General features: G+C 41.4%; 1 protein-coding gene and 1 long non-coding RNA gene across 9 annotated transcripts in view; both read left to right on the top strand.

The window, feature by feature from the left end:
- GBF1 (golgi brefeldin A resistant guanine nucleotide exchange factor 1) overlaps window positions 1-13,274 on the top strand; it is a 122,772-nt gene that overhangs the window by 26,525 nt on the left and 82,973 nt on the right. The window lies entirely within an intron of this gene.
- Window positions 6,697-11,391, top strand: LOC309643046. Its single transcript, XR_014253503.1, has 2 exons — window positions 6,697-10,941; window positions 11,254-11,391. It is a non-coding gene; the product is annotated as an uncharacterized lncRNA (long non-coding RNA).

Below are 13,274 nucleotides of genomic sequence, written 5' to 3'. Positions count from 1 at the left end.
AGGGTTGCACAGCATTTTTTCCTCAAATTTTAGTATGAAAAATTTTAAACAGCAAAATTGAAATAATACAACAGTGACCGCCTACATCCCACACTTGAGTCAAAATTATTAATATTTAGCCATAATTTGCTTTATCAATATATATGTGTGTATATTTTTCATACACCATTTGAAAATAAGTTGCAGATGTGTTGATATTTCAGCATGCATCCTAAATAAGGACATTCTCCTACATAATCATAGTACCATTGTCACACCTAAGAAACTTAACAGTAATTTACCAATATTAGCTAATATCCAGTCCATGTATTAAAATTTCCTTTTTGTTCCCAAACTGCCTTTTATAGCTATAGCTGGTTTTACAAACCAAAATCCAAGCAGAATTCTCATTTCATTAGGTAGTTATATCTCTTTAGACTTTAAAAATCTAATACAGTTTTCTCCACCCTATTGTTTTTTTTCTTGGCATTGACTTTTTGAAGAGACCAGGCCATTTATCTTTAGAATGTTCTATATTCTGGGTTTGTCTGTGTCCTTGTGGTGTCATTTAACTTGTGACTCTATCTCATATATTTCCATTCTAGAAGTTAGGATTAAAAGCTTAATTTGATTCAGGTTAAACATTTTTGACAAGAGTACTTATAGATGATACTGTGTACTTCATATTCTATCACCACAGGAGGCACATACTGTCAAGTTGTCCCACTGTTGGTGGTGTTAAATTTGATTACGTGCTTCTAGTGGTGACTGCCATATCTCCTCACTGTAAAATAAATTTATTTTTCTCTTTGCAGTTGGTAGATAATCTGTGAAGTAGTAATTTGGCACCTTTTGAATATCCTGTCTCTAATATCCTTTTACCTAATGATCACCCACTGGTGAATTTTTGCCAGAATCACTTATTTCACTGGGGGGAGGGGGTTTGCAGAATGATGATTTTCTAATTCTGTCATTCTTTCTACATTATTAGCTGGCAGTCTCTAGAATAGCTTCACAAACTGGAGGATGAACCACAGTTTCTCCTGAAAAGGCAAGGAAAATGCTTAATTCTTTCCCTTAAATTGCCAATTTTCAGGTAAGGAGTTTGTGTAATAATGACCACTGACGGTGGCAAGTAAGTTTTCCCCCTTTTGGGGGGCTTGTTAATTTTTATTTATTCAGTGTTTACAGTTAATTTCATTTATGATTATTTTTGGTGCTCAAGTAATTCCAAATTTGATCAGTGAGAGCCCCTTCAAACTAGTTCCTTTGATATGACCCCTTTGAGCACTTCCTTGCTTTCTGGTACAAGCTGTGGGCATTAAAAGGATTAGAATAGAAAGTATCAGTGCATCACACATAATAAGGATAAATATTGTTTGGGGAAACTTTTGTTTTCCGTTAGAGACGTGTATGTTCTGGGTTACAGTGCAAACTGTATTTCTTTCTGTAGGTCATAGTAAAAAAAAAAACTTTGAAAGCCCTGGTAAAGAGAGCCGTATCTTATCTATCTGTTCATTCCTTTATTTACTTAAAGATCTCTTTTCTCCCCCCAGCTTTATTGAGATATAATTGACATATAACATTATGTAAGTTTAAGGTGTACAGCGTGATGATTTGAATCACATATATTTTGCAAAATGATTACCACAATAATGTTAGTTAACACATCCATCACCTCACATAATTACAGTTTCTGTGTGTGTGTGTGTGTGTGTGTGTGTGTGTAAGAACATTTAAGATCTATTCTCTTAGCAACTTTCAAGTATATAATACATTATTGTTAACTATAGTCACCATGCTGTATATTAGATCCTCAGAACTTATTCATCTTATAACTAGAAGTTTATACCCTTTGACCAACATCTCCCCATTCCCTACAACACCCAGCCCCTTGGCAACCACAATTCTACTTTCTGTTTATATGAATTTGTTTTTTTTAGATTTCACATGTAAATGAGATTATACATTATTTATCTTCCTCTGTCTGATGTATTCAATTAGCATAATGTCCTCAAGGTTCATCTGTGTTGTTACAAATGACAGGATTTCCTTTTTTTTGTTTATGGCTGAAGCAGTTCTATTTATATGGTCGTTTCTCTCTGGATGAATCAGCTTTTGCAAGGCAGAGGTTAATTTGAGACCATTTGAATCGTAACAGTCCTGGAGAATGTTATGATTTCCCCCAAGGAAATAATGATTGTGGATGTAATCGTGACTAACTAGTCACTTTGCACCTTGTACCTTATCTGTTTTATGTGATGTTAAGCTGATTGTTCAGGAAAGGGGGATAGCACATCCTGTTAGACATGGCCTGGCCTGGCCATCCTTTTAGTTCTTTTGGTGGGTCAAGGAGGGAGTAATTTTTGCTGGAAAGACTCCAGAACAGCATCTTTTCCAGGAACTTTGCTCTTGGCAGAAATTCATTTATCTACTAAGTCAACAAGTATTTCTCAAGCACATAATGTGTGCCAGACACTGAATTAGGTATTAAGAACCTAGTTTTCAAGGAGACCAACACAGTTCCTGTCCTCATAAAGTATATGGTCTAGTGGGCTGTTGATTTGAGAAGCTCTGGAATTTGAGTGGACAGCTGGGCACTGGTTTGAAGTCTTCCCAGCTTCCACATGTGACCTCAGTAAATTGTTGTATGCCCTGGTGTGCTGAAAGAGGTTCCAGGGTGGTCAGAAGAACAGCACTTGTGTTTGTCTGCATTATCTATCCCACCCCCACTCTCTCCCCTAGCCTTGGCTACTTGGCAGTAACCATGTGCATGGCAGCTTCATTAGCTGCTTTAGGGCTTTGAATGTCTTAGGGCTCGATTAGTCCATTTATATTCATCTTTGATTAATCAGTCTGTGCATCTCAGAGCTGAACTGACTAAAATTGTACCACAGGATAAGATATCAATGGCTGGGGACTTCCCTGGTGGCACAGTGGTTAAGAATCTGCCTGCCAATGCAGGGGACATGGGTTCGAGCCCTGGTCTGGGAAGATCCCACATGCTGCGGAACAACTAAGCCCGTGTGCTACAACTACTGAGCCTGCGCTCTAGAGCCCATGAGCCACAACTACTGAGCCTGAGTGCCCGCATGCCATAACTACTGAAGCCCGAGTGACTAGAGCCCATGCTCCGCAACAAGAGAACCACCACAATGAGAAGCCCGCGCACTGCAACAAAGAGTAACCCCAGCTCACTGCAACTAGAGAAAGCCCGCGTGTAGCAATGAACCCAACACAGCCAAAAATAAATAATAAATAAATAAATTGATTTTAAAAAAACGATATCAATGGCTGATTGTCTTTTCTAATAAAAATCAGCTTCTAATAAAATTTAGCTCTCAGGCTTGGGGCTTCTAACACAATTGTTAGGATTCTACGGTCTAGGGGCACAAAACGAAGATATTAATAGCTATTTAGCTAAGGTGCCGAAAGAATGAGGGGAATTCCCTGGCGGTCCAGTGGTTAGGACTCTGTGCTTTCACTGCTGAGGGCCCAGGTCGGGGAACCAAGATCCCTCAAACTGCTTGGCGTGGCCAAAAAAATAAAATAAAAATTCATAACTTAATCGGGCCAACACTGTAAAAAAATAAATAAAAGAATGAGGGGCTTCCCTGGTGGCGCAGTGGTGAAGAATCCGCCTGCCAATGCAAGGGCACACGGGTTTGAGCCCTGGTCCGGGAAGATCCCACATGCCACAGAGCAACTAAGCCCGTGCGCCACAACTACTGAGCCCACGAGCCTAGAGCTCATTCTCCACAACAAGAGAAGCCACCGCAATGAGAAGCTCGCGTGCCGCAACGAAGGGTAGACCCCACTCACCGCAACTAGAGAAAGCTCAGGCGCAGCAACAAAGACCCAGCACGGCCAAAAATAATAAATAAAGAATGAGGAAAGTCCTTTTCTATAGCTCGAATCGGACAATCCCATTTCAAAAATAACATGAGCATTTTTTAGTAGCAACCCATTGTCTTTAGACCAGCGGCCTCATATGAGGAAAAAAGTATCAAAACCCATGTGACTTTGGATAGGATTTGGCTTCAAATTAATAGAACATACCATCATATATTTGTCTTGTGACTCCCAGAGCAAAGCACCCTTATTTAGAAGTAGCCCCCAAGAAACATGGGTCCTTAGAGAGAATGCCCTTTAGAAATGTCCTTTTTCCTTAGGAAAAAACAATGTATTCCTAGGATTTTCAAGGGTGGAAAGAGATAGTAAGGCAGTGAAGCAATTAAACAGTGGTTAAGGGCTTCTCTGGTGGCACAGTGGTTAAGAATCCTCCTGCCAATTCAAGGGGACACGGGTTTGAGCCCTGGTCCGGGAAGATCCCACGTGCCGCGGAGCAACTAAGCACATGCGCCACAACTACTGAGCCCGCACACCTAGAGCCCGTGCTCCACAACAAGAGAAGCCACTGCAATGAGAAGCCCGCGCACCACAACGAAGAGTAGCCCCCGCTCGTCACAACTAGAGAAAGCCTGCGCACAGCAACGAAGACCCAATGCAGCCAAAAAAAAAAAAAACCCAAAAAACAGTGGTTAAGATCTTTCTAAAAGAGAAAGTTGGAGGGACTTCGATGATGGCACAGTGGTTAAGAATCCGCCTGCCAGTGCAGGGGACACAGGTTTGAGCCCTGGTCTGGGATGATCCCACATGCTGCGGAGCACCTAAGCCTGTGTGTCACAACTACTGAGTCTGCACTCTAGAGCCCATGAGCCACAACTACTGAGCCCACGTGCCGCACCTGCTGAGGCCTGCGCCCTCTAGAACCCGTGCTCTGCAGCAAGAGAAGCCACCGCAATGAGAAGCCCGTGCACCACAATGAAGAGTAGCCCCCGCTCGCTGCAGCTAGAGAAAGCCCATGTGCAGCAACAAAGACGCAACAGCCAAAAAAGAAAAAAAGTTGGAGTGGATGTTGGAGTATAAATGTATTCCACAAAAAGACGTGTGACCTATCATTTGCTTGATTGCTTATTATGCTTTTTTAAAATTTATTTTATTTATTTATTTTTGGCTGCACTAGGTCTTCGTTGCTCTGCGCGGGCTTTCTCTAGCTGCGGTGAGTGGAGGCTACTCTTCGTTGCGGTGCACGGGCTTCTCATTGCGGTGTCTTCTCTTGTTGTGGAGAACGGGCTCTAGGCTCATGGGCTGAGTAGTTGTGGCTCACAGGCTCTAGAGCACAGGGTCAGTAGTTGTGGTGCACAGGCTTAGTTGCTCCGCGGCATGTGGGATCTTCCCGGACCAGGGCTCGAACCCGTGTCCCCTGCATTGGCAGGCGGATTCTTAACCACTGCGCCACCAGGGAAACCCGCTTATTATGTTTAAAGTGCAGTTATTTCTCCTTTGCCTTTTTTCTGAGATGAGTGTACATCCAGGGTACATCGTTAATACCTACTATAGCCAAATACTTTTTGTGACCGGAGCCCAGTGACTCTGGAAGAGGATCCTGGTTCCCTCTGGCCCAGGAAGAGAAGTTTTCTTTTGGTTCAGCCCACCTGGAAAGAAGCGTTGTGGGGAAAGTAGTCAAGGGAAGTGGATTTCTGTTGCCAGAATCTAAATATGGCTCATTAATCCTCCCAAGTGAGCCCAAGATTAGCATCTTAATTAGTCTCATTTCAGAGGTTTTAAAGACTTATTCTGTTCTCTAGGTTCTTTATAAAGAAGGAAATGAGCAGTGGCTGCATTTGGTAGAACTCTTCCGTATTTAGAGAATGGGAGCTGTTGCCAGGATCCTAAGTGGTCCTAGGTAGGCTACAGCCTCGAGAGTCAGCAAAACTGGGTTGTGTACATGCAGTAACAGAAGGCAGAGAGCGGGAAATATTTGTATTGGTAATAGTTTTCCTCTAAAAGCTCCAAAGGGAAGGAAAAAGTTGGCTTGCTCCCCTACCATAGATGGTTTTATTGTTATCTAGAATGTGAGTCCAGCCCCATTTCCTCCTTACCCAATTGGTGTCAGGACATTTAATCAGGTCAACTGATGGTGAATTCTTTTGAGTTTTTATTTTGAAATAATTTCAAACTTACAGAAATGTTGCAAGGATAATACAGAGGTCTCCTATATACCCTTCTGCTACTTGTTTTATTATTCTCTTTCTGTACACACACACATACATATGTATATAAACTTTATTCTAAACCATTTGAGAGTAGATTATATATATCACGACCTTTTATCCCTTAATACTTCAATGTATATTTCCTAAGAACAAGGATATTCTCTTACATAATCTTTAGTACAGTTATCAAATTCAAGAAATTTAGCATTGATACAGTACTATTCATATTCCAATTCTGTCATTTGTCCCAATAATAAACTTTTTAGTTTTTTCCCCTTCAGTCAAGGATCACATATTGCATTTAGTTGTCATGTTTCTTTAGTCTCCTTTAATCTGAAACAGTTCTTCAGCCTTTCTTGGTCTTTTATGACATTGAACTTTTTTATGAATACCAGCCAGTTTTTTTTCTTTCTTTCTTTTCCTTTTCTTTCTTTCTTTCTTTCTTTCTTTCTTTCTTTCTTTCTTTCTTTCTTTCTTTCTTTCTTTCTTTCTTTCTTTCTTTCTTTCTTTCTCTCTTTCTCTCTTTCTCTCTCCCTCCCTCCCTCCCTCTCTTTTTCTCTTTCTCTCTTTCTCTTTCTTTCTTTCTTTCTTTCTTTCTTTCCTTCTTTCTTTCTTTCTTTCTTTCTTTCTTTCTTTCTTTCTTTCTTTCTTTCTTTCTTTCTTTCTTTCTTTCGAGAATGCTCCTCATTTGGATTAGTCTGGTGTTTTCATCATGATGATTCAGGTTATATGTATCTGGCATGAATCTATACATCACTACTGATAATAGTGTCCTTCTCAGGATATCATATGTGGAGGTGCCCCTCATTGGTGATGTTAATTTTGATCACTTCATCAAGGTGTTACTTTGTTTCTCCACTGGATAGATGCTATTATCCCCTTGGAACTCATAAGGAGTCTGTGTGGGGAGACACATTAAGACCTTGTTTTGATCCTCATTAAACTTTTCCCCCCATGATTTATCATACATTGATGATTTTTGCCTGAACCATTTTCAGATTGCAGTGACAGAAAATTTTGAGTGGTTGCTTAAAATACCTGTTCTTAAAGGGCTTGTTCTTAGGTATGGAAAGAAAATGTGAATTTTCTTCTTAGCTTGCTTGTGTTTCTTTCTTTCTAAGAAATACAGTCACATGTCCTGAAGGTCTGTATTTCTTTATGGCTTAGGTGATGCTGTTTTTTAAAAATATCCAGTAACTTGAGGAATTCCCTGGCAGTCCAGTGGTTAGGACTCTGCGCTCTCATGGCCAAGGGCCTGGGTTAGATTCCTGGTTAGGGAGCTAAAATCCCATAAGCTGTGTGGCACAGCCAAAAAAAAAAAAAAAAAAAAATCCAGTAACTTAAAAGAGTTTTGAAAATTGGGAAAAGCTTTATCTCAATGAGGCTTGACTAAGGGTTTGGTGATTTCCTAGAATATGGCAACATAACCCAGTGGAATTTGTTCTCCACTCAACCAACAGCATAAATGTTTCTCCTCTAAGCCAGACTGGAAACAGCCATGTGAAGCTGATTCCCTTCTCTTTTTTTCTTTCCCCCTTCTTTTAATAAGTGGGATAGCAATATGAATGCATCATATTTCAACTTTTCTCAAATCTGTTTTAAAAGCCTGGTTGGGCTCATTAAGAACTTCTACTTAAGCTTTTTAAAATGAATAAAGTTTTGAAATGCCCATCAGGAGCTTTAAGAGAGAAAAATGGTTTGAGAAAAGTACTCCCCATTCTTATTTACTATCACCCTTTTCTCTCCTTCCCTCTTTTTTCTCTACATTTTTCCTGTTGCTTCTACTTTCCTTTTATTCCTTTGAAGGATCTGATCAATATGCGTGAATGAGCTTACCTAAGAAAAGAAAAGTCAGAGAGAGAAAGAGGTATTGCTCTTGAGTCTCAGGTCCTTTGCTGTTACTACGGTGAAGAGTAGGCTGATGATACATTACTACTGAAAGCCTTACTAGCTATCAGTTACGTTTTGTGGAGGAAACCTTGCCCATGGTAAATTTAAAAAGAGAGAGAAAAGTAGGGAAAGAAAATAAATGGAACTAGAGAGGCAGAAAGTAAGGAAGAATGAACAGAAAGGAGGAGAAGAAAAGGACTTGGAGGGAAGGACCAAGAATGAATACAGAGCTGCTAAATAGGAAAATGGGAATTAGCTCTAACATTTACCTTTACCCAGTCTACTGTTTGGGCTTTCCCCTTTCAGTAGAGTGGGTTGCAAGGTAGGATGAGGTTGGGTTGAATGAAATGGTCCCATCTTTGACTCCTTGGATCCATCCACTCAGAACTGAAGGGCTTACCCTGTAATAGGGTGACTTGATAGGCTGATCCTAGTAGGTTGGGGTGGAAGAGTCTATTAAGTGATGCCTTTTGGAGAGCTAGCATTAACAGTTATTTTTAACCTTCCGTTTCAGTCCCTTCATTCTTTAGGCTCCTCCACTGGCTACTGTGAGAGCAGTCAAAATTAGCAACTATACAAAATGAAGTACGTCTTGTCTCCCCAGTCACTTCCAAAATAAACAGGGAGTAATACTGTCCGTATTTTGTCTCACTTTACTCTGAAGGCTACCAATAGAGGAAGCATGGATTAGTGTGTAGTGATTTCTAGGCTCTGCCCTCTGGACAGATTCCCCTCTGAGTGTTGTGGCTGAGTGACAGGACCATGTGGCAGGAGTGCAGCTGGAAGTATATCATCGGCAGATTTGGGTTGGGTAAATATAGCAGGAGCAGGATGTCAGTGTGGGAGATGGATTGTTCTGGGAAAGGAAGTGTTGTCTTTCGTCTGAGAAACAATTTCCTGCACTTCTGGGACTCTTGCTTTCTTCTTTTTTTTTTTTTTTCAGGGCAGAACAGGAGTTGGCAGGAGTTGGGTACACTTGCTGTATTCTATCTCTGGGTGTCTGTCTGTTCCTATATTTGAAGTTGGGAATAAGAAATCAGATCTGTTTGAGCAGTTAGGAAATGGACCCAATAAATAGCCATACCCTTGCCTTACAGTTCACTTTTTGTGTCTTAAATTAAAGCACGTACCTGGATAGAGCCTCTTTTTAAAAAGTAACTGTTTTTTTTAGTAAAACAGACAAGTTGAAAGACAAACATAATTAATACAACGAAAATCAACTCTATCGAAAGTCAGACATGAGGCACCAGCTGGCAGGAAACAGCTGGGATGTTTCTGGGGGCTAGACTCTTCCACACCGGAACTTAACTCTTTAAGCTATCTCCGTTATCTGAGCTACTTAAGATGGCTGCCCACCCACCTACCAACAATCTCTATGAAAGACTAAATTTACTAAATTATGTGATATTTTACAATTGACTAGAACTTTACAGTTTGTAAAGTGCTTTTGCATATTTTTAAAACTTTTTTTTTTTTTGGCTGCGTTGGGTCTTCATTGCTGCGTGTGGGCTTTCTCTAGTTGCAGCGAGCGGGAGCTACTCTTCGTCGCGGTGCACAGGCTTCCCGTTGTGGTGGCTTCTCTTATTGCGGAGCACGGGCTCTAGGTGCGCAGGCTTCAGTAGTTGCAGCACGCAGGCTCAGTAGTTGTGGCATGTGGGCTCTAGGGCGCAAGCTCTCAGTAGTTGTGGCTCACAGGCTCTAGAGCGCAGGCTCGGTACTTGTGACTCGCGGGCTCTAGAGCGCAGGCTCAGTAGTTGTGGCACACGGGCTTAGTTGACCCGCGGCATGTGGGATCTTCCCAGACCAGGGATCGAACCTGTGTCCCCTGCATTGGCAGGCGGATTCTTAACCACTGCGCCACCAGGGAAGTACCTAAAACTTTTTTAAAAGCCTTTTTATTTTAGAATAGATTTAGATATATGGAAAAGTTGTAAAGAAGTTCCCATATACCCTACACCAAATTTCCCCTGTTATTAACCTCTCACATTAGTATGGTACATTTGTCACAATTAATGAACCAATACTAATATATTATATTAACTGAAGTCCATACTTCATTCAAATTTTCTTGGTTTTAACCTAATGGTCTTTTTGTGTTCCAGGATCCCATCCAGGATGCCACATTACATTTAGTTGTCATGTCTCCTTAGGCTCCTCTTGACTGTGATAGTCTGCATATATTTGTTTTCATTTACATTTCATAACAACCCACAAAATAGACTGAGCCTTTATTAGTATCCTCCTTTTACAGGTAAAATTCAGGCTCCAGAAAGGTTAAGTAACATGTTCAAGGTTACACAATTAGTAAAAGCTTCCATTAAAATGTGATTATGATTTGGAAAAAGACAATGACCTAACTATTTATTTGCTTTTTATGTGGAAGAGGGCAGAACTATAGCTAACTTTCAGGTGGGCCATTTGTAAAAGAGGATCAAGAGACAGAGGTGAATAAGTATTACTTGTTTCTGGACCTTTCTGTCTTACCTGGATGCAAATTAACATTATTATTTTAATCACAACTCCATGGGAAATGCCCTTTTTCTTTGTGATTCTGCTATGTCTATCAAAGGAGCTGATTCCAGAGAATCCTGGACTGCCTGATGAGTCGACCTTGTTCTCTAGCAGCAGGCTTGCTGCTCGCTGGTCCCTGTTGTTAAGACATCCAAGTTCAATAGGAAGGTTCACTGAAAGCATGGCATACACACTAACAGAACCAGGCGGTTTCTGGTATTGTGTGGAAGTAACTTTCTGGGAAGAAAGCACATGAATTTTTTAGTTCCAGGGTCTAATTGAGCAGGCTGAAGTTCTGACTTGGGGTTAGGAGAGTCACAGAACCGTAGTGCTGAGAGGTGGTAGAAAAATTAAAAATTTACCAAGACATGGCAATTACTGGCTCTGAATGCTTTACTCAGCGGGATAAGGTTGGGGGGGCAGGGAGAGGCAGTAAAGTGTAGTACATTACCGATGATACTAGATACTATTAAAAGATCATATGGTGATAGAAACTATGGGGGTACAAACCATTAGCTCTTTTTTTAAAATTTATTTATTTATTTATTTATTTATGGCTGTCTTGGGTCTTCGTTTCTGTGCGAGGGCTTTCTCCAGTTGTGGCAAGTGGGGGCCACTCTTCATCGCAGTGCGCAGGCCTCTCACTATCACGGCCTCTCTTGTTGCGGAGCACAGGCTCCAGACGCGCAGGCTCAGTGACTGTAGCTCACGGGCCCAGCTGCTCCGCGGCATGTGGGATCTTCCCAGACCAGGGCTCGAGCCTGTGTCCCCTGCATTGGCAGGCGGATTCTTAACCACTGCGCCACCAGGGAAGCCCCAAACCATTAGCTCTTAAGGGAGGAAATAGCACCCCTTGCCTAGGGAAGTAGTCATAGGATTGTACCTGTGTATTAAAGGGCAAATTTTTGTTTCTTTGTTTTACCACATTTTCTTCATTAAAAAAATTTTTTTTACATCTTTATTGGATTATAATTGCGTTATAATGTTGTATTAGTTTCTGCTGTACAACAAAGTGAATCAGCTATATGCATACATCTGTCCCCTCCCTCTTGAGCCTCCCTCCCACCCTCCCCATCTCACCCCTCTAGGTTGTCACAAAGCACCGAGCTGATCTCCCTGTGCTATACAGCAGCTTCCCACTAGCTATCTATTTTACACATGGTAGTGTATATCTGTCAGTGCTACTGTCTCAATTCGTCCTAGCTTCCCCTTACCCACCGTGTCCACAAGTCCGTTCTCTACATCTGCGTCTCTATTCCTGCCCTGCCACTAGGTTCCTCAGTACCATTTTTCTAGATTCCATATATATGCGTTGATATACGGTATTTGTTTTTCTCTTTCTGACTTACTTCACTCTGTATGACAGACTCTGGGTCCATCCACCTCACTACAAATGACTCAGTTTCATTTCTTTTTATGGCCGAGTAATATTACATTGTATATATGTACCACATCTTCTTTATCCATTCATCTGTCAGTGGACACTTAGGTTGCTTCTGTGTCCTGGCTATTGTAAATAGTGCTGCAATGAACATTGTGATACATGTATCTTTTTGTATTATGGTTTTCTCAGGGTATATGCCCAGTAGTGGGATTGCTGGGTCATATGGTAGTTCTGTTTTTAGTTTTTTAAGGAACCTCCACACTGTTCTACATAGTGGCTGTACCAATTTACATTCCCACCAACAGTGCAGGAGGGTTCCCTTTTCTCCACACTCTCTCTAGCACTTATTGTTAGCTTTTTTGATGATGGCCATTCTGACTGGTGTGAGGTGATACCTCATTTTGTTTTTGATTTGCATTTCTCTAATGATAGTGGTGTTGAGCATCTTTTCATGTGTTTGTTGGCCACCTGTATGTCTTCTTTGGAGAAATGTCTCCTTAGGTCTTCTGCCCATTTTTGGATTGGGTTGTTTGTTTTTTGATATTGAACTGCATGAGCTGCTTGTATATTTTGGAGATGAAGGTCAACTTTTAAAGTTCTCCAAATTAAGCTGACAGGGTAAGCAGTTTATTGATGCCATTAACAACCACTTTCATTTTTTTATTTTATTTTTTAAAATTTTATTTATTTACTTATTGGCTGCGCTGGGTCTTTGTTGCTACACACGGGCTTTCTCCAGTTGCGGCAAGCTGGGGCCACTCTGTGTTGCGGTGCGCGGGCTTCTCATTGCAGTGGCTTCTCTTGTTGCGGAGCACGGGTTCTAGGCGCGCGGGCTTCAGCAGTTGTGGCTCGCGGGCTTTAGAGCACAGGCTCAGTAGTTGTGGCACACAGGCTTAGTTGCTCCACGGCATGTGAGATCTTCCCGGACCAGGGCTCCAACCCGTGTCCCCTGCATTGGCAGGCGGATTCTTAACCACTGCGCCACCAGGGAAGCCCAACAACCACTTTTATTAAAGCAGTTTTTGTTGTTGTTGTTGTTGTTGTTTTGGGCCATGCCGCACAGCTTGTGGGATCTTAGTTCCCCAACCAGGGATTGAACCCGGGCCCTGGCAGTGAGAGCGCTGAGTCCTAACCGCTGTACCGCCAGGGAATTCCAAAAGCAGTTTGTTTGTTTGTTTTTTTTATTAATGAGAAATGGGATACTTCTCAGTTTATGCTTTTATGATGTATAGCTGTGAGCCTGGATGCTGGTTTAGCACCCCTTTGTAGTGACTATTGCTCTTTGGTTATTAGCTCCAATTTTTTTTCTCCAAAAGGAAGCTGTGGAAATAGCAATGAATAAAACAATGAGGAAGAACTTCAGGAAGTTTGTGTATATTGTGTGTCTTCATGGCATCATGGAGTAGGTTGGGGACAAAGTAGATGTTATAAACCACCAATTTTAGGAGTCT

This window comes from Balaenoptera physalus (genome assembly GCF_965194825.1).
Source record: "Balaenoptera physalus genome assembly, chromosome: 14".
Classification (NCBI taxonomy): Eukaryota; Metazoa; Chordata; class Mammalia; order Artiodactyla; family Balaenopteridae; genus Balaenoptera; species Balaenoptera physalus.
This window is presented reverse-complemented; position numbering and strand designations above follow the sequence as displayed.